At 37.2% G+C, this 18,976-nt stretch overlaps 2 pseudogenes; both read right to left on the bottom strand.

Moving 5' to 3' along the window:
* Positions 1-2,736, bottom strand: part of LOC107017711 — a 23,376-nt pseudogene extending 20,640 nt beyond the window's left edge.
* A 2,529-nt stretch (positions 2,737-5,265) lies between these two features.
* The window catches only part of LOC107010333, a 17,787-nt pseudogene continuing 4,076 nt past the window's right edge, over positions 5,266-18,976 (bottom strand).

Here is an 18,976-nt window from a genome sequence, read left to right as displayed (position 1 = left end):
TTGCTGGAAATCTGCCAAAACGCGGCTGGGTCGACGGACCACGCGACGGACCGTCATGGTCACGACGGACCGTCATGGACTCCGTCGTCCCATACTTTGCAATTTCTTCTGCTTCTCTCTTAACCACCCTCGACGGCAAGTATGATGGACCGTCATAGGCACAACGGTCCGTCGAGGGTCTTCGTTTCAAAACACTTCAACTCTTGGAATCTGGGTACTGGGATTACTTCTCTGAACTCCATAACGAACTGCAGGACGGACCGTCATAGCCACGACGGACCGTCACAAGCTGCCTAACCCCACACTTGGTCAGACTTCCCCATCTTCCTTCAGCAGCTTCACTACGCTGCCACCTACGGACCGTCACAGGCGCGACGGACCGTCACAAGCTCCGTAGGTGGTCTCTTCTGCATTTTTTTGCTCAAAATCTCCGCATTCATCTTTGGACAGATTTCCTGCAAAACAAAGAGAAACTTATATAAAAATTAGCACAAAAAGGCTTTCGGACACACTAAACTTAAGGAAAAAGTATTAATTATACCGTGAAACCACGGTATATCACTATCCTAATAATTTTTCTACCCTTGATAGTGGTACATGTTATTGTTTCTTCGAATTACCTTCATTACCACCAGTGCGCCATGAGCATATTCTCATTACACCATTATCTGTAATGACTTTGAATCCCTTTGACTCTAGGCTACAACAGAAATGAGATTCTTCTTCGAATTCGGTACATCTCGAACATATGTTAATGTTCTTCTCAATCCATAATGACTCCTCAACCGAATTGAACCAACACCATATGCGGTGATAGGATTATTATTTGCGGTGTGAACAACTCCACATTCTCCTTCTTTTAAATCAACAAACCAGTCTATATTGGGACACATATGATAGCTATAAGCTGAGTCTATCAACCATACATCAGATAATTTGGATGGAATCTATTGTAACTAGCGAGTAATCATAGCCATCACAATCATCCACATTTGATTCCATGATGGTTTTCCCATTATTTGGTTTGACTTTGCTATTCAACTTTGGGCAGTCTTTCTTCCGGTGCCCTTTTTCTCGGCAAAAGGCACATTCATCTTTGCTAAGTCTGGATCTTGACTTGGATCTCCCTTTCTTCGTTCTCATATGATTTTGAGAACGACATCTCAAAATCAAAGTTTTTGATTCTCCTCCCTTTTTTCTCTTTTTTTTCTCAACTATATAAGGCAGAAAAAACATCTTTGAATGATACTTCATCATTCCCATGCAATAGAGTAATTTCAAGATGCCTGAACTCATCGGGAAGTGAACTTAACAACATTAAGGCCATATCTCCATCCGTAAAAGTCACGTCCATATTCCACAAATATATAGCCAACTTATAAAGGTTTGTGATGTGATCATTTGATTGTGCAACCAGAAATATAAGTGAAGCGTAACAACCTTCTTTTCATGTAAAGTTAATTTTGACTATTTTCTTCAAGAATTTCTCCTCCAATGAATTCCATAATTTATTTGGAGATGTTTCTTTCGTGTATGGATACTTTTGTTCCCTTGCAAGGTAAGATCGAATGGTACCGCAAGCAGCACGGTTGATAATCTTCCAATCTTCTTCTCCTACATCGTCTGATTTTTTTTCTTCTATGGAAATATCTAGTCCTTGTTGAAAAAGAACATAAATGATCTCGCCTTGCCACCAGTTAAAATTTTCAACTGCAAATTTCGCATTTGACACAATTCATGTCATAAGGGAAAATGCCAATGATGACATATTATTGACATACGATGTAGACTCATCATTTTTCTTGTCTCCTTTTTTGCTACAAATACTGTTCACTATCTAACAATGCAAAGACCAAAGTAAATCTTTTTCTAATATGGAAGTTCAGACCGTGCTGCAACCACATAGCATACTCAGATAATACATTGGATCTGATGCTAATTGTTGCAGAAGACGAATATATAGAGAGTGATGGAATCACAACTGCTATATGTTAAGATAACTAATAAATAGTAAATGAGACAACAATAAAAGGAACACAAGAAATTAATGAGGTTTGGCAAAATTTTGTTTTCTTTGTCCTACTCCTCGGACACAACCAACCAATATTTATTTTACTCCAAAAGAGTACAAGTGAAATATTACAAGAGAGAAAGACGAACGAATGTATTAGGATATGAGAAGGCAAATGAGAGGTGTATTACAAATGAATTAGGAGTTACCTATTTATAGGAGTGAATTCTTCCTATTGATGTAATCCATGACATTACAATTTGTCAAAATGTCAAGATTTACCTTGTGAAACCATTTTATGATTCACCTAAATTTCACCTACAAAAAGTGCTATCTTACCTTTTGTACTAATGAAGAATTATCTTCCTAACTATCAAATCTTCACATAAATTCATCTTTGAATCTTGTCAAATTTAACAGAGGCAACTGTTGGAATGAAATGTGCCTCGAAGTTGGCTGCAACTGAGACCAAGCTTAATCACTCGTCATGTCGTCTCGTCACACTTGACTCCATCGCATGAACTACAATATGTGCTCCTATTGAATTTAAATGTTTTAGGATATTAATCACTAGAAGAAACATCAAGATTTATAGTAAACATGATGTTGAATTGATGAAGAGCAAGGGCTTGATCATTGGGTTACAAATTAGGCAAAGATGAGGAGAAAACAAGTTGACAGAGAAACGTGTATAGCAGAAGCAATGTAGGTTTTCCGATGCCCATTTTCGTGCTTCAAAATATATATCAAAATTACTAAGTTCTTAAATTCTTGGTTTGTGTCTCTATTCATTAATTTTGATTAGGTTTTTATAGCACATAGCAAAAGGCAGTTCCCTAGGCAGAGTGTCTGGTGATGTTCCAATGAAAAAGAAAAGTTTATAAGAGTATTTGTTGGTGCATAGACCTTGACCAAAACATTTTCCAATTTGATTTGGTCATATGCACAAATGTTACTTTTTCTTTGGAAAAAAAAGTCTAATATACCCCTTGTTATATAAGTGACTCACATAGGCCCCTGCCATTATAAAAGTTGTTCACATGAACCCTTTTCATCTAATGGTAGTGAAAACATCAATGTCAATTTAAAAAAAAAAGAATTCATGTAGATGTATATATGATCCTTCTAGCAAAATTCAGAGTATATTTAATCTTTCTGACTAATGTTTTTTTTTACTTCTTTGATACAACGTGTAATTTGATTTTGTAATATCTCCCTTATAGATCTATTTGCTTATGATTATTCTAGTCTCTTGTTCTTATTTAATTTTTCTCCTTTCATTTTTTGTGTAAAAATATGAGAATAAAAAAGAAAAAAAATTGTGAATGGAAAAATGAGAAAACACAAGTTTATCCAAAAACTATTTTTTGGGTAATCTATGATAAGTTTTACAAGTAAATGATTGAGAAATAAATTTTCTCATTAAAATAATAGACCCAACAACTATTTTTTTCTTAAAATAAAATAAAAATATTTTAAAATCAGATTTTCATGCTGTTTCACACCAGAATGTATTTTACAAATAGGACGTCACTTTGCTTGTGCACTAAGATTGTCACAGAAATTTACTGTGAAGACAATGTCGTCTATAGTGTACCTACTCAAACTGGTTTTCCTCATCCAAGACTATGTTTTGTCACCAATTGGTAGACGTTTAGCTTGTTAGTGAAATTACTTGGTATGTATTAAACTATTGATAAATGAAAACTAATATCTTTTCTTGCGCTTTTTCATTCTCGTAAGAATTTTGTGTTCCAATTCTACATCCATCCTCGAAAAACATGTTGGATATTGAGTTGACAATATTATGTATATTACGGACAATCCAATAATCAGGCCACAACTGTAACCCATGAGAACCGCCTTCGCCTGCCAACTGATCATTGGTCAATCTCCTCCTTCTTCATCTAGATCAACTGGATCGTCGTTTGTGGTACCCCATCATCACCACCACAATCTTTTGAGAGGATAAATCCATATAGTCCATCATTCCCTTAACTATGACCTAGTTTCTCAAGAGAAATATTGCCTTAGTCCGGCATAAGTTGTGTAGTATGTAATTTACAAGGCAAAAGTTTAGATAACATAAGTTCTGTAGGAATAATTATGCGTATTTTATTTCAAAAAGATCTAGAGTTTGTTCAGATAATTAGTACTTAAACATGTTCCATAAGCAAGAAACTTATTATGTGAAAAGAAGAAGAAATCATCATCAATTTGATTTGAGCTCTGCTATTGAGAATTAGGACTAGAAATTGGGAACTCTTTATAGTACGAGCCTTGCCTATAATTTTAACCATTTGTTGTAACACATGTATTTGATGCAATGGAGCAGATTTGCATATGGAATGGTATGATGAATTCGGGGTTGCAACAAAATGAGATTGCCTTCGTGGCAGTTCTATCAGCTTGTGCGTGTGCCAAGCTTATCGATTTCGGTTCTAATTGTTTGAAGCAATGTCACATGAATTCAGACTTGAAGCTAAGATGAAACATTGTGGTTGTGTGGTTATCCACTACAGGAAGCATACGACTTAATAAAGAAGATGCTACTATCTTTGGTGCTTGTAGAGTTGGGAAATGAAGTAGCACAACTATTGGTTGAGTCGCAACAGAAACATTATGGGCGTTATGTGCAACTTTCAAGCATTTATGTTTGGCAAACTGAGGTGGGAAAAAACAATGTTAGATCCTGAACTACACAAGGTTTATTTAGTAGAGTTGATAACTGTAATAGCTTTTATTTGTAAAATTGTCGATGATCCTGCATCGTGATGACTCACCTCTACTAGGATTTAAACCTTAGTATCCAAGGTTGTTTCTCCAACTTTTCAACTGCTACACCAACTCTATTGTGTTCGCAGTTATTCTATATTGATCAACACCGAGGAATACTTTTTCTATTTCAATGTACACGAGAATTTGGAATTGTTTTAGTATTTTTAATGTGCTTACTATTGATCCCTTTGCATTCTATGAAATTCTTTGGTTTTTCCTTGCAATTGGATTTGTTGAGTCATAACAGAAGAAAATGTGAACACTTAATGAAACAAAACAAAATCACTTTATGAAACATCACTAACTATGAAAGTAAAAACTTTTATTCACATCCCACCAATCCAATAGTCTTGAATCCTGCAATTTTCAAAAGATGAAGTATTAAAGTTAAAATCTTTAAGGATGAGTTTTATGGATTATATAAAATATAATTTTCTGAAGGATAGAGATTAAGTTGAATACCGTGAGATCACATACTAATATTGTTTCTTGTCCTTTTTAATTCTCGTAAGAATTTTGTGTTCCAATTCTACATTCATCCTCGAAAACCGTGCTGGATATTGAGTTGACAACATTATATATATTATGGACAATCCAATAACAAGTCCACAACCGTAACCCATGAGAACCGTCTGCCAACTTATAATTGATGAATCTCCTTCTTCCTCTTCTTCTTCATCTAGCCCAAATGGAGTTGTTGCTTGTGGTACCCCTTCATCACCGCCACAATCTTTTGAGAGTGGCAATCCGTGTAGCCCATCATTTCCGTGGTATGAACTATTCTCAAATGTATCAAATCGTTTTCCTTCCTTTGGAGATGCATCCAACAAGATGATTGTGAGAGAGATTTAAGACTTTAAGTGATTTGAGGGATGCAAGTTCTTGTGAAATTTCTCCGCTGCTTTTGTTGGAGGAGATATCCAATGATTCGAGTACAGATAACTGGTGCAGTGATGCTGGTATGTGACCTTTCAAGAAATTTTGAGATAAGTTCAACGTACGAAGCTCAACGAGATCTCCAATAATGCTTGGGATATTACCTTCAAATCTATTCCTTGAGAGATCGATAATTATGTTTGTAGTCAAAACTCGAGGTAGTTCTAGATCCAGTCCCTTTGTCGTAACTATAAAGGAAATTGTGTAATAGCGATAATACATTATCGACACCCAATTTTGACCCTCCTCGATAGAAATTAATTAGCGAGTTTCTTCAATGTCGAATAACTTGAAATTATTTATTTTATAAAATTTACTGTTAAATTTTGATGGTTTATACGCTTTATATAATTTTTATATTTTTTATATATTCGAAAATGATCTCAATTTTTTTTTTTAGTTTAGTAAGTCAGGTTTATATTTTTGAAATAATTACTTTAATTAAGTTAATTATTTTATTTTGTTAATATTAAGAAGCTCGTTAATTAACTAATATTAATTCACCCTATTTATATCCTAGTCGGATCTTCAAAAATCAATTCTTTTGGTTACATCTTTAATCCGTTTTATTTTGTTGCAATTGTAACCAAATCTCTTCAACTCATTTTAAAGACCAAAGTTTTTGGGCCTTTATTTCGGCCAAGTCATCCAATTCAATAAACCCTCCATTCCATTTGCCTTTGCCACAAGGGAATCCAATTTTCTAGCAGCAAATACGATAGGTACAAACCCAATTACCAACGCCTCAGCCCACCTTCTCCTTATTCCGACCCGGCCTATTTATTTTTTACCCCTAAGAAGAAGCAGAACGGGTGCAGCGCCCAGATGCTCCAACATTCTCTTACAGCGATACACATTAACATTGAAGATGCAAAGACTCGTGAATGGGTACTAGCGATGCCCGACGCGCCTCCACTTTCCTCACGTGAAGGCAATTTCACAGAAGGCGTCATTTTACACGGAAAAGGCGAGCAAAATAAACGGAAGTTTCAGGGTGTGAACGTGAAAGCTGTCATCGTCCTTCTGCTTGTCCATTACTGTATCTGCACAGTTGCTTTTGACATTGCAGAATCGTTCTTGCTTGCACAAGATCATGCCACGCCTCACCTAAAGGATAAGAGACCGATCCCAGCCGTCTGCATCGCTCCCCTTTTCCGGGTTTTAGTGGATTTGGCAGATTTTTTTGTCCTTGCAACAGCTCTTCCCGTCCTCGAGGAGAAATTTTTGAATCCTTGGGAATACCCGTTCTACCCTTTTCCCCCAAATTCGTGAACCCTAGATTTTTCTATATATATGCTCTTTTCTTTCCTGTTGAAAAGGGGAGGATTTTTTTTAAAAAAATTTTGAGAAAATATTGAGAAGAACTACAGAGCTTCTTTTGGGAGTCAAAAATAAAGACTGGAAGAAAAGTTGAAACAAGAATATACACTAAAATTCAGCTAGTGTTAGAAAGGAGGAAAGCGTACGAATCGGCTAGCTTTTGAGATTTCGGCCTAGTCTTTTGTTTTTGTTGCTTCTTGCGGCTCGTCGGATCTCTTAGAGCCATATATTCTGCTGGAAGTCAGCTTGAGTCCGTCACATCCCTTTTCGCTGCCCAGGAGATGGTGACGACTTCATCTTTTATCTCATTTGGTTTCATTTCTTCCTTTTTGACCTTTATGCCTGTCGAATGTACATATATATTAGTTCGAGATTGGTTTCCCCTGGTGAATGTTTCAAATGCTCCTTACATTCTGTTTCTTTTGAATGTGTGCTATGGAGATCAATGTTTGGTTGTATCGTTATCGATTTTCATGGATACCTTTCATGTTATAGCATTGCCTGTTAGATTAAGTTTCTTTCCTGGAAATTTTTCTTAACAAAATAGGCACTGCATCTTTCTCTGCTTAAGTTTGTCCCATTTTATTTTTTATTTTTTTTAAATTCTCTTATTTTATTTTATTTTTTTAAAAAAATCATATAGAAGTAAGAAGGTATTAGTTTAGCTCGAAATTTCATTAACACTGTGTTGCTATTCATTCCGTGCATCGTCTTATAAATCGATATTATGTGTTTTGGTTCTTCGCGATTCCCATTCCGAAAATATGCCTTGCTATCGTGTCAATCTTCCCTTTTTTTCGCTTATGACTTTTTTTTGACAAAATATGAATAGCCATTTGGTTATAAAAGAGGGAGCTAAATAAAAGTTGAGTTACTACTTGAATAATCGACATCTACTCCATTTTTTAGTCATGTTTGTTCCTCTCATCGTTACATTTGTTTGAACATCTCTTTCTGTAGTTGGTTCTTGTTTTGGGCTGAGTGTTATCTGATTACTTGTTCCTAAAAGTTTTTTTAATGTCCTCTATGGGGCACCTAAAGTATACCCTTCTAAATTCGTCACTAGCAGTGGGTTTAGCTAGTGATATGAGTTTCTTGTTTTGCTTGTGATCAATTCATATAATCTTTAGAAAGGGAGTTAAAGCGTTTGGGGATGATCATTTCTTCATGCGCTAATTCGTCTGGTATCTTAATTTCAGTAAATTAGTTAATTGGTTTTTAGCATATTTTATTTTATTGTCTGGGAAGTGCACTTAGATGAGCATGTTTACTCGGCATGCCTACTATTTGGTTTTGGTTGAGTGTGTTTTCTTTAATGTATGAGATTTTAATGAGTTATTACATGCCTATCATAAGCAAGTTCCAATAGATTGCGAGGGTATGTCGGTTTTTGCATTCTGTCCCTTTTTTTATAGTCTTTCTATGGTGTCTAGATTAGTCTCAAGTTCTTTACTTTATCTCCATTCGAGTTTGCTGTCATGTAAGCATGTTGACTACTCTTTTTGCTACCTGTAATATTGTGATGGCATTTATTCACCATTTTGCTTTGTCTACTGGAAATCATAGGATAATATACCTTTTTTTTTGTTATGTTCGAATCCTCCCCTTGTTTGTCTTTACTGTTAGATGGCCACAAAAGAGACCCTATATTTAATCCGGTTCGACATGTTCGCTAATCAAGGTGTAGTGACCCTTTGTTAGTATGGTATGCTACCAATTGTTTGCTACTTTATTCAATTTCAAATTGATTGGGTTGTAAAACTGGTAAGTAGCTAAATGATTATGTACTGGTTAGTAGCTAAATAATTATGTATGTGGGCGAATATAGTGAGGGGGAAACAAAGTGAGGGGAAATATAGTGAGGGGGAACACAGCTGGAGTGGTGTTTGAGACGATTGTTTGTCATCATCAAAAAGGGAGAAAATGTTATTTGTAGTTTTGATGATTTGACAAACTTAGCGACCTTGTAAAGGTATCCGGTTTCTTACTTGAGTGTTGAAGATGAAAACAAACTCAGGTCAATGTACCTGGCTCTCAATGTGAAGAGCCGGTTGACTGCCAGCTGGAGAAGGTACAGAAAGTAGGTGCACTCCTCCCAACGACGTCAGAAAGTGAAACTTCTCCAATCAATGGCAAAGAGTTTAAGAAAAGTGACTTGTCCATATAAAAGGCACTTTCCTAAACATCATTGTTAGTTTTTGCAACTTGACAAAGAACTTTTCAAGAACTCTTCCAAAGGCTATTACCAAGAAAAGGCAGAATTATTTTAAGAACAGCAGAAATCTCTAGAGCATTTAGTGTAGCTGTTCAAGAATATATTCTCTTGTTCTTATATTGTAAACTATTCCTGAAACTATAAAGGAATCAGTGGGTAGTGTTGAATTCTAAGTTGTCTAAGTGAGATAGCTTAGTGGGTAGATTCATTTCTACTTAGGCTTGTTAAGCAATAGAGACTATTTCTTGAACGTGAGATTAAAAACTTCTTCTCACATTTGTTGTAATCGTTTACACTAATCTTCAAAAGCAAAAGTAAAACACGATTACAATAAATGTGAGAAGAAGTTTTTAATCTCACGTTCAAGAAATAGTCTCTATTGCTTAACAAGCCTAAGTAGAAATGAATCTACCAACTAAGCTATCCCACTTAGACAACTTAGAATTTCAACACTACCCACTGATTCCTTTATAGTTTCAGGAATAGTTTACAATATAAGAATAAGGAAATATATTCTTGAACAGCTATACTAAATGCTCCAGAGATTTCTACTGTTCTTGGAATAATTCTGTCTTTTCTTGGTAATAGCCTTTGGAAGAGTTCTTGAAAAGTTCTTTGTCAAGTTGCAAAAACTAACAATGATGTTTAGGAAAGTGCCTTTTATATGGACAAGTCACTTTCCTTAAACTCTTTGCCATTGGTTGGAGAAGTCCCACTTTCTGACGTCGTTGGGAAGAGTGCACCTACTTTCTGTACCTTCTCCAGCTGGCAGTCAACCGGCTCGTCACATTGAGAGCCAGGTACCTTGACAAGGTTCCTGAGTTTGTTTTCATCTTCAACACTCAAGTAGGAAACCTGGTACCTTTACAAGGTCCCTAAGTTTGTCAAATCATCAAAACTACAAATAACTTTTCCCCCTTTTTGATGATGACAAACAATCGTCTCAAACACCACTCAAGCTGTGTTCCCCCGCACTTTGTTTCCCCCTCACTGTATTCGCCCACATACATAATCATTTAGCTACTTACCAGTACATAATCATTTATCTACTTCCCCCTTTTGGGATCATAAAAAAGATATGCAGTAGACCAATGATGTCAACAGTAATACTGAATAAGACCAAAGCAAATAGCAATCAATCAGGAAGAGAAAAGCATTCACAAAAGATTATAACCAGAACAACAGAGGAATAAGTTAACCAGCATTCCACAATAACATTTAATACATTAAAATTAAACTGATAATCCAAAAATCACAAAGATAAGCCACAAAAAGAAAGACACAGGGGAGGTTTTTCAACAGGCTAGGAAGGAGGAGGTTGATGAGACAGGGACTGGATGATGAGAGTGAGTCGTGCATTGGCAGCATCATTATCTTTAATTGTCTTCTCCTGTAAGGCAGTGATCTTAGCCTTCAACTCTGCATTCTCTCTCTCCAGAGCTTGTACCACGGAAGTACCAGGTCCCTCATTCTGTGCAGTAAGTAGTTCTGCTTTGAGTATGACAATTTTGGCCTCTTTACCACTCAAACGCACAGTGAACTCCTCAACCTCATGCTTGAGTTGATCCTGATCTTCGATAAGTTGAGCCATCTTGCTCTTGGGATTGCCTCTCCCTTCAATACACTCACACTCGACAAGGGTACTCTCTGAAATAGTTTGTTTCACTGTCCCAACCTTGCCAATACTGAGAGGAATTTTAAAATGCTTGAATACTTCTGTGAGAAAGTATCCGTATCCCATTCCATCAACCCCTTTCCTCTCAATGACGGTTTTGTAGATATGCTCAAGCATAAGATCAGGGAGATTCAGGGCTTCGAAGCTGCACAACATCTCCATCAGAAACAAGTCAGCAGAAGTTGCTGAGGTCCTCTTTTTAGTGCGAGGAAGGAGAACTTTGTTGACAAATTCGAACACCAGCTGGTACTCGCTCTTCATGACCTTCTTATAAATCCCAACAACCTTGGTTGTGGGTATCTTAGAAACTAAGGACACAAACTCAGTAGAGCAAGTCTTTCCTAACACAGACCCGGTCCCCTCTCTAGGTACCCTGAGAATTTTGCTCAACAGACCCTCATCTAGATGTATAGCAATGTCATTGACCCTTGTGAGGATACTCCCATCTTCTTTGAATTGAATATTATAATAAAATTCGCGCACTTCTTCATAGAGGATAGGAGATTTTCTGTTGAACAAATGCAGCCATGATTGAATTTCTACCATATCATGAAGAGAGTCCATGCCGGGAAGATTGATTATTCCCATATCAAAGACTCTCCCAGCCAAGACTGCTTGCTTTCTCAGGCTGTCAACAACTTCCTGCATGTTGACACTCTCATCACTCCTATTTTGGACACCAGGTCCCTGTGATCTCTTCCTTTTTCCTGCAGAACTTTTCCTTTTGGACTTTGCTTTTTCAACCTTCTTCGAATCCTTTGCCTTATTGTTTTCTGACCTTTTCTTCTTACTTTTCTTTTCAACATCCTCAGCAGACAACTCAACAACACCAGACTTAGGCATTTTGAAGTTTGATACCTTAAAGGTTCTGGCACATCTAATTGCAGCAGTAGAACGTGCACTGGCCTTTAAGGAATCGGCCATCAATTTTTGAGTAGCAGATCTAGTAGTAGGTCTTCTCCTGGGGGCCTCTTCTACAACCTTCTCTGTTCCCTTCCTAAACATTTCACCCTCTCTTCGCTCAACCTTCCACTTTAGGGGTTCCTCCTCACTTTCAGAGTCTGAAGAGGTGGAAGAAGGATACCTTCCAATGTCATGAGTTTTATCAAAAATGGGTTGAGTATCTCTTACCTCTTCCCTCTGCAAAGCTTCAGTTTGCTCAGCCCTTGCCTCTTCCCGCATCATAGCCAAACTCTCAATAACTAATTCTTCACTTGCTGCCAAGATATTAGACTCAGACGCTTTATGCTTAGGCAGATCTCCTTCAAAAAGATTATCAGGCAGCATTTCTTGCCAAGGATCAGGTCCGGTAGGCAAGTTTGTGCTGTTTAGATCTATGGAGTAGAACGCGTTGTCAGGTGTATCTTTCTGAGAGCTTGAAAGGGCACTGGATCTGGACTCCACAGCAGAAGGAGAGTAGAAAGCAATGGACTCTATTTCACTTAGAGCAATAAGCATTTGTTTGGATGTAGAAGAGGGAGAAGACATTTTTGACTAGAAAGAGAACAAAAAATGACTTTTCGAGCAGAAAAAGGAGGAAGAAGGAACAAAGTTTGTCTTTTAACTTTTGCTTAATTCCTTCTTGAAGCAAAAAGAATGTTAAAAGGACGGATGAGAGTTTCGAAAAGAAGTAATGAGGGTTTTTAAAAGACGTGAAAAGGTGTCAGGTCCGTGATTGGACGTGTCGCTTGAGAGATAAGCGATGAGACTAATGGTCAGAATGACCGATGATTGACACGTGGCATTATCAACGGTCATAATTTTCAGTTTAAAATTAATGTGTAAATGCTAACCTTGACAGGCACCAGGTACCATAGCACACCTCATTCCCTAGTTGTTCTAGTCATGTTCTTTGTTAGTCCAGTCCTTCCTGAAAGTATACCTACAAAAGGTACAAAAAGGATCTTTATTCAGATATTTAATTATTCACACAAAGGATACCTGCACTGCAATTTTAGCCATTAAGGGAATTCAACTGTTGGAAGCGAAGAACATCACATAGAGATCATCATGCCCAACTTCAGCCGATTTCTCTCAAATTGATCTTTACTGAGAGCCTTGGTGAAGATGTCTGCAATTTGCTCCTCCGTTGGAAAATATGTAAGCACAATATTTCCCTTCTCAACATTGTCTCTCAAAAAGTGATGTCTAACATCAATATGCTTTGTTCTCTTATGGTGGACTGGATTTTTCCCCATACTAACAACACTAGTATTGTCACACATAAGAGGAATAGCTTTGATGTGTATCCCAAAATCTTCCAGGTGTTGCCTGATCCACAACAACTGTGAACAGCAGGCTGCAGCAGCTACATACTCAGCTTCAGCAGTTGAAAGAGCCACAGAATTCTGTTTCTTGGTTCCCCAAGATATGAGTGATGATCCAAGGAAATGAGCCATTCCAGAAGTACTCTTCCTGTCAATTTGATAACCAGCAAAATCAGCATCTGCAAAATCAACTAGATCAAAAGTATCACCTGCTGGATAGAAGAGAACCAGGTCCCCTGTTTTCTTCAGGTATCTAAGAATACGTTTTGCAGCCTTCAAGTGTGAATCACGAGGACATGCTTGAAACCTGGCACACATTCCAACACTATAAACAATATCAGGTCTGCTAGCAGTCAGATACAGCAAGGATCCAATGATTCCCCTGTACATTGTTTGATTCACAAGAGGATCAGATTCCTCTACTATAAGCTTGGAATTTGTTCCCATAGGAGTATCAATAGGTTTAGAGTCAAACATATTGAATTTCTTTAGTAGCTCCTTGATGTTCTTCTCCTGACAGATTGAAATCCCATTTGATGATTGCTTGATTTGTAGACCAAGGAAAAATGTCAGTTCACCCATCATGCTCATTTCAAATTCCTTTCCCATTAATGATGAGAATTCTTCACACAAATGTTCTGAGGTGGCTCCAAAAATTATATCATCCACATAAACTTGAAAAATAAGCAATTCTTGTTCTCTTTTTAATAAGTACAAAGTATTGTCTATTTTTCCTCTTTTGAAACCATTCTTCAGCAGAAACTTTGACAACCTCTCATACCATGCTCTAGGAGCTTGCTTCAGACTAACAAAGCCTTATTCAATTTGAACACATGATCTGGTAGTTCAGCATCTTCAAAACCAGGAGGTTGTTTGACAAATACTTCCTCTTTCAGGTCTCCATTCAGAAATGCACTTTTGACATCCATTTGATACAGCTTGAATCCCATGAATGCAGCAAAAGCTATTAAAATTCTAATAGCCTCCATCCTGGCAACAGGTGCAAAAGTCTCATAATAATCTATTCCTTCTTCTTGATTGTATCCTTGAACCACCAACCTTGATTTGTTTCTAGTGATCACTCCATTTTCATCTAGCTTGTTTCTGAACACCCATCTGGTTTCTATTACTGTTCTGCCTGCAGGTCGAGGAACCAGGTACCATACCTTTCTTCTTTCAAACTGATCAAGTTCTTCTTGCATAGAGTTGATCCAATCTGCATCACTTAATGCTTCTTTCACATTCTTGGGCTCAATAGATGATATGAATGCTGAAAATGCAACTAGATTTCTTGTTTTTGATCTACTATGAATTCCAGAGTTCAAGGGAGAGATAAGATTATCAAAAGGATGTGATAAACTATGTTTCCATCCTAGTCTTGGAGCAGACTGGTCGAGCTGATCAGCATGTTCTCCTTCATCAAGAGTGTCATCATTTTCTGGGGAGTTTAAAGTACTCTGACTGGAATTCAGAGTAGTACCAGGTACCTCATCACATTTTTCAACTTCACCAGCCTCTTCAGGTAGACTATGATTTTGATCATCAAAGTCATTTTTCAATTGTTGTTCTGCATCAGCTTCACTTCTTTCAATTTTCTGTGAATTGAACAGTTTGATCACATCATCTTCATCATTTGATCCAGTATTTTTCAAGCTTCCATCTTCATCAAATACAACATGAATGCTTTCTTCAATGCATTGAGTTCTTTTGTTGAATATTCTGTAAGCCTTACTTGATGAAGAATATTCAACAAACACCCCTTCATCACTCCTAGGATCAAATTTTCCCAGATCATCATTTCCATTGTTCAGCACAAAACATCTGCACCCAAAAGCTCTAAGATAGCTCAACATAGGCTTTCTGTTGTTGAGCACTCATAGGGGGTCTTATTCAAAACAGCTCTTATCAGACACCTGTTGGTAACATGACATGCTGTGTTGACAGCTTCAGCCCATAAATTTTGAGGAAGATTTGACTCAATAATCATAGTTCTGGCAATGTTCACCAAGGTTCTGTTTTTTCTTTCCACCACTCCATTTTGTTGAGGAGTTGTTGGAGCAGAAAAGTTATGACTCGTACCATTCTTCATGCAGAATTGATCCAGTTTTGAGTTCTCAAACTCAGTTCCATGATCAGATCGAATGCTACAGATCACTTGATTCAATTTAGTTTGAATCATTTTGAAAAACACCACCAATTCTTCAGGTGTTTCTGCCTTTGACTTTAAGAATCTTGTCCATGTATATCTTGAGTAATCATCAACTATCACCAGAATGTATTTCTTGCCATTTCTGCTTTGAACCTTCAAAGGTCCACATAAATCCATGTGTAACAGCTCCAGTGTTCTTGATGAGGTTACTTTCTTTTTGGGCTTAAACGATGATTTGATTTGTTTTCCTATGACACAAGCTTCACAAATTTTGTTTTCAGCAAACTTCAGCTTTGGCAGACCTCGGACCAGGTCCTTAGAAATCAGTTTGTTCAATAAAGATGAGCTCACATGCCCTAGCCTACGATGCCAAAGATCAGCATTTTCATTTTGAGCACTAAGACATGTCAGATCATCTCCATGAGACGTTTCTAGGTTGGCCACATAAATGTTTTTACTTCTGAAAGCAGTGAGAATGACTTTATTTGTAGTTAGACTAACCACAGTGCACTTCTCAGAAGTAACTTGACTTCATTTCTCTTGTCACAAATTTGAGAAACACTCAAAAGACTGTACTTCAACCCATCAACATGATACACATTGTCAATTGAATCTTCAAGAGACCTTCCCACTTTACCAACTCCCAAAATGTACCCCTTCTTTCCATCACCAAAAGAGACACCTCGTCCCTGAAGTGTCTTGAGTGAGAGGAAATTTTTGATGTCACCAGTCATATGTTTAGAGCATCCACTGTCCATATACCAACATTGACTGCTGCTCCTCTCACTCACCTGCACCAAGAATCACTTGTTTAGCTTGGGAACCCATTTCAATTTGAGTTCCCAGAAGGCAGACAGAGGAGTGATCAGATTGTATTTAGTCCAATAGGGCAGTTTTTGAAACTTTCTAACAAAGGACATCGGAGTAGTGATAGATTTTTTCTTTGAAAATCTATCAGTTGAAACTGGTTTTGGAGGACCAGGTCTCTCTTTTGAAAAGTTTTGCCTTTCAGCATAATTAGAGAGTCTTTCATGGGAATTTCTCCATCCAGGACACTCTCCCTTTAAGTGCCCATTTTTACCAAAGTGAAGACAAAGCAGATTGTCAGACACAAAAACATACTTACTGTGAGGATTAAAAGGAGGAGTGATATTCAAACTTCCTAGTCCTTTCTTATTGAAATTACTCTGGTTTGTTGCAGTTGACAACAACTTAGAGGATTTTGTCCACTTAAGAGATTTTTCAAGCTCTTCCTTAAGTTTGACAATATCCTTTTCTAATCTGTTGCTTTTCTCCAAAGACAATCCCAGATTATTCTCAGAGTTTTTCAAATTTTCTTCAATTTCAACTCGTAAACCATTTGACATTCCATTTAGCTTTTCAGCTTCTTCAGTTATCTGATTCAACTGTTTTTTAAGATCAGTGTTATCAGACTCTAGAGACACCATTTTTGACATTCTCTCTTCTAGTTTAACTTTGTTTTCAGTTAAACTATCAAGTTCAGCATTCATGATGTCTCTTTCAGATGTTAACTCAATTACAGAATCAATCATAACTTTTGCCATTGTTCTCAATTTTTTAAGAGAATAATTATTCAGATCATTTTTCATATCAAGAAGAGTTACCTTGTCATCCTCTTCTTCATTTTCTGTATGAGCCATGAGAGCAAACATTTTATTGAAAATGGTTTCCTCTTCATGCACAGCCACCATAGACACATCATTTGGTTCATCAGGATCTTCTGAATCACTTGAAGAATCACCCCATGCAGCAAGAGCCTTTTTGACCACTTAGTCAGCAACAGCCTTTCGATCATTCTTACCGAGTACTAGGTCCCTTCTCTTCTCTTTGTCACTTTTTGGTTTTTGATGTTCCTTGTTTTCATTTTTGAGCAGAGGACACTCTCTGATAAAGTGTCCAGCTTTTCCACACTTGTAACAAGTATCATTTTGAGTAGCATTTCGAGGACCTTTTGTTCCTCTTTTAAAACCCTTGTTCTTTTTCACAATTTTTTGAAATCTGTTGATGAGATATGCCATATCATCATCACTGGAATCTTCATCTGATTTGTACTTCAGCATCAATGACTTATCCTTTTTGACGTCCTTCTTTGATGAATCATGATTTCGATTCATCTCATGAGTCTTCAGATTTCCAATGAGAGCATCCATTGTCAGCACGTTCAAATATTTAGCTTCAGTGATGGCATCAACCTTGCTTTCCCAGGACTTTGGAAGGATTCGAAGCACTTTTCTGACTTGTTTGCTCATGCTGATGGGTTCACCAAGACTTCTCAGCTCATTAGTAATGGAGGACAATTTTGTGAACATCTCATGAATGGTTTCTCCTTTTGTCATTTTGAAGTTTTCATACCGTGAGGTAAGCATATCAATCTTTGATTCTTTGACTTATTCAGTTCCTTTATGAGCTGTCTTTAAACAATCCCAAATCTCTTTAGCAGACTCACAAACTGAGACACGATTGAACTCATCAGGTCCTATCCCACAGACAAGAAGAGTTTTTGCCTTGTAGCCCTTTTCTATCTTTTTTCTATCAGCTTCATCGTATTTCTGTCTAGGCTTTGGAACAAGACTAGTTTTCTCTCCATCCTTTTCTTCTATCATTGGAATAAACGGTCCATCAAGTACAATATCCCATAACTCGCTGTTTTCAGCCTTGAGGAAATCATGCATTCTAACTTTCCACCAACTGTAGAAATGTCCATTGAAATGAGGAGGTCTTGTTGAGGACTGACCTTCTTCTAGATTAAGTGGAGCAGCCATTCTAGAACAGATATCACTTCCTTGGGGTTAACCAAATAGAGAGTGCCTGCTCTGATACCACTTGATAGAATATATGCCTTCACTTAACAGATAATGGACCAGGTCCCTTACTACACTAATAAGTATAAACAGAAAGTTAAATGCAGTTTGAACCAACACAACGATTTTACGTGAAAACCTCCTTGCTTAAGGGAGTAAAACCACGACCTGTATCACAAGATTTTCAATCGTTTTCACTAATCTTCAAAAATAAAAGTAAAACACGATTACAACAAATGTGAGAAGAAGTTTTTAATCTCACGTTCAAGCAATAGTCTCTATTGCTTAACAAGCCTAAGTAGAAATGAATCTATCCACTAAGCTATCCCACTTAGACAACTTAGAATTTCAACACTACCCACTGATTCCTTTATAGTTTCAGGAATAGTTTACAATATAAGAACAAGAGAATATATTCTTGAACAGCTACACTAAATGCTCCAGAGATTTCTGCTGTTCTTGGAATAATTCTTCCTTTTCTTGGTAATAGCCTTTGGAAGAGTTCTTGAAAAGTTCTTTGTCAAGTTGCAAAAACTAACAATGATGTTTAGGAAAGTGTCTTTTATATGGACAAGTCACTTTCCTTAAACTCTTTGCCATTGGTTGGAGAAGTCCCACTTTCTGACGTCGTTGGGAAGAGTGCACCTACTTTCTGTACCTTCTCCAGCTGGCAGTCAACCGGCTCGTCACATTGAGAGCCAGGTACCTTGACAAGGTCCCTGAGTTTGTTTTCATCTTCAACACTCAAGTAAGAAACCTGGTACCTTTACAAGGTCCCTAAGTTTGTCAAATCATCAAAACTA

This window comes from Solanum pennellii, chromosome 1 (genome assembly GCF_001406875.1).
Source record: "Solanum pennellii chromosome 1, SPENNV200".
Lineage (NCBI taxonomy): Eukaryota > Viridiplantae > Streptophyta > Magnoliopsida > Solanales > Solanaceae > Solanum > Solanum pennellii.
This window is presented reverse-complemented; position numbering and strand designations above follow the sequence as displayed.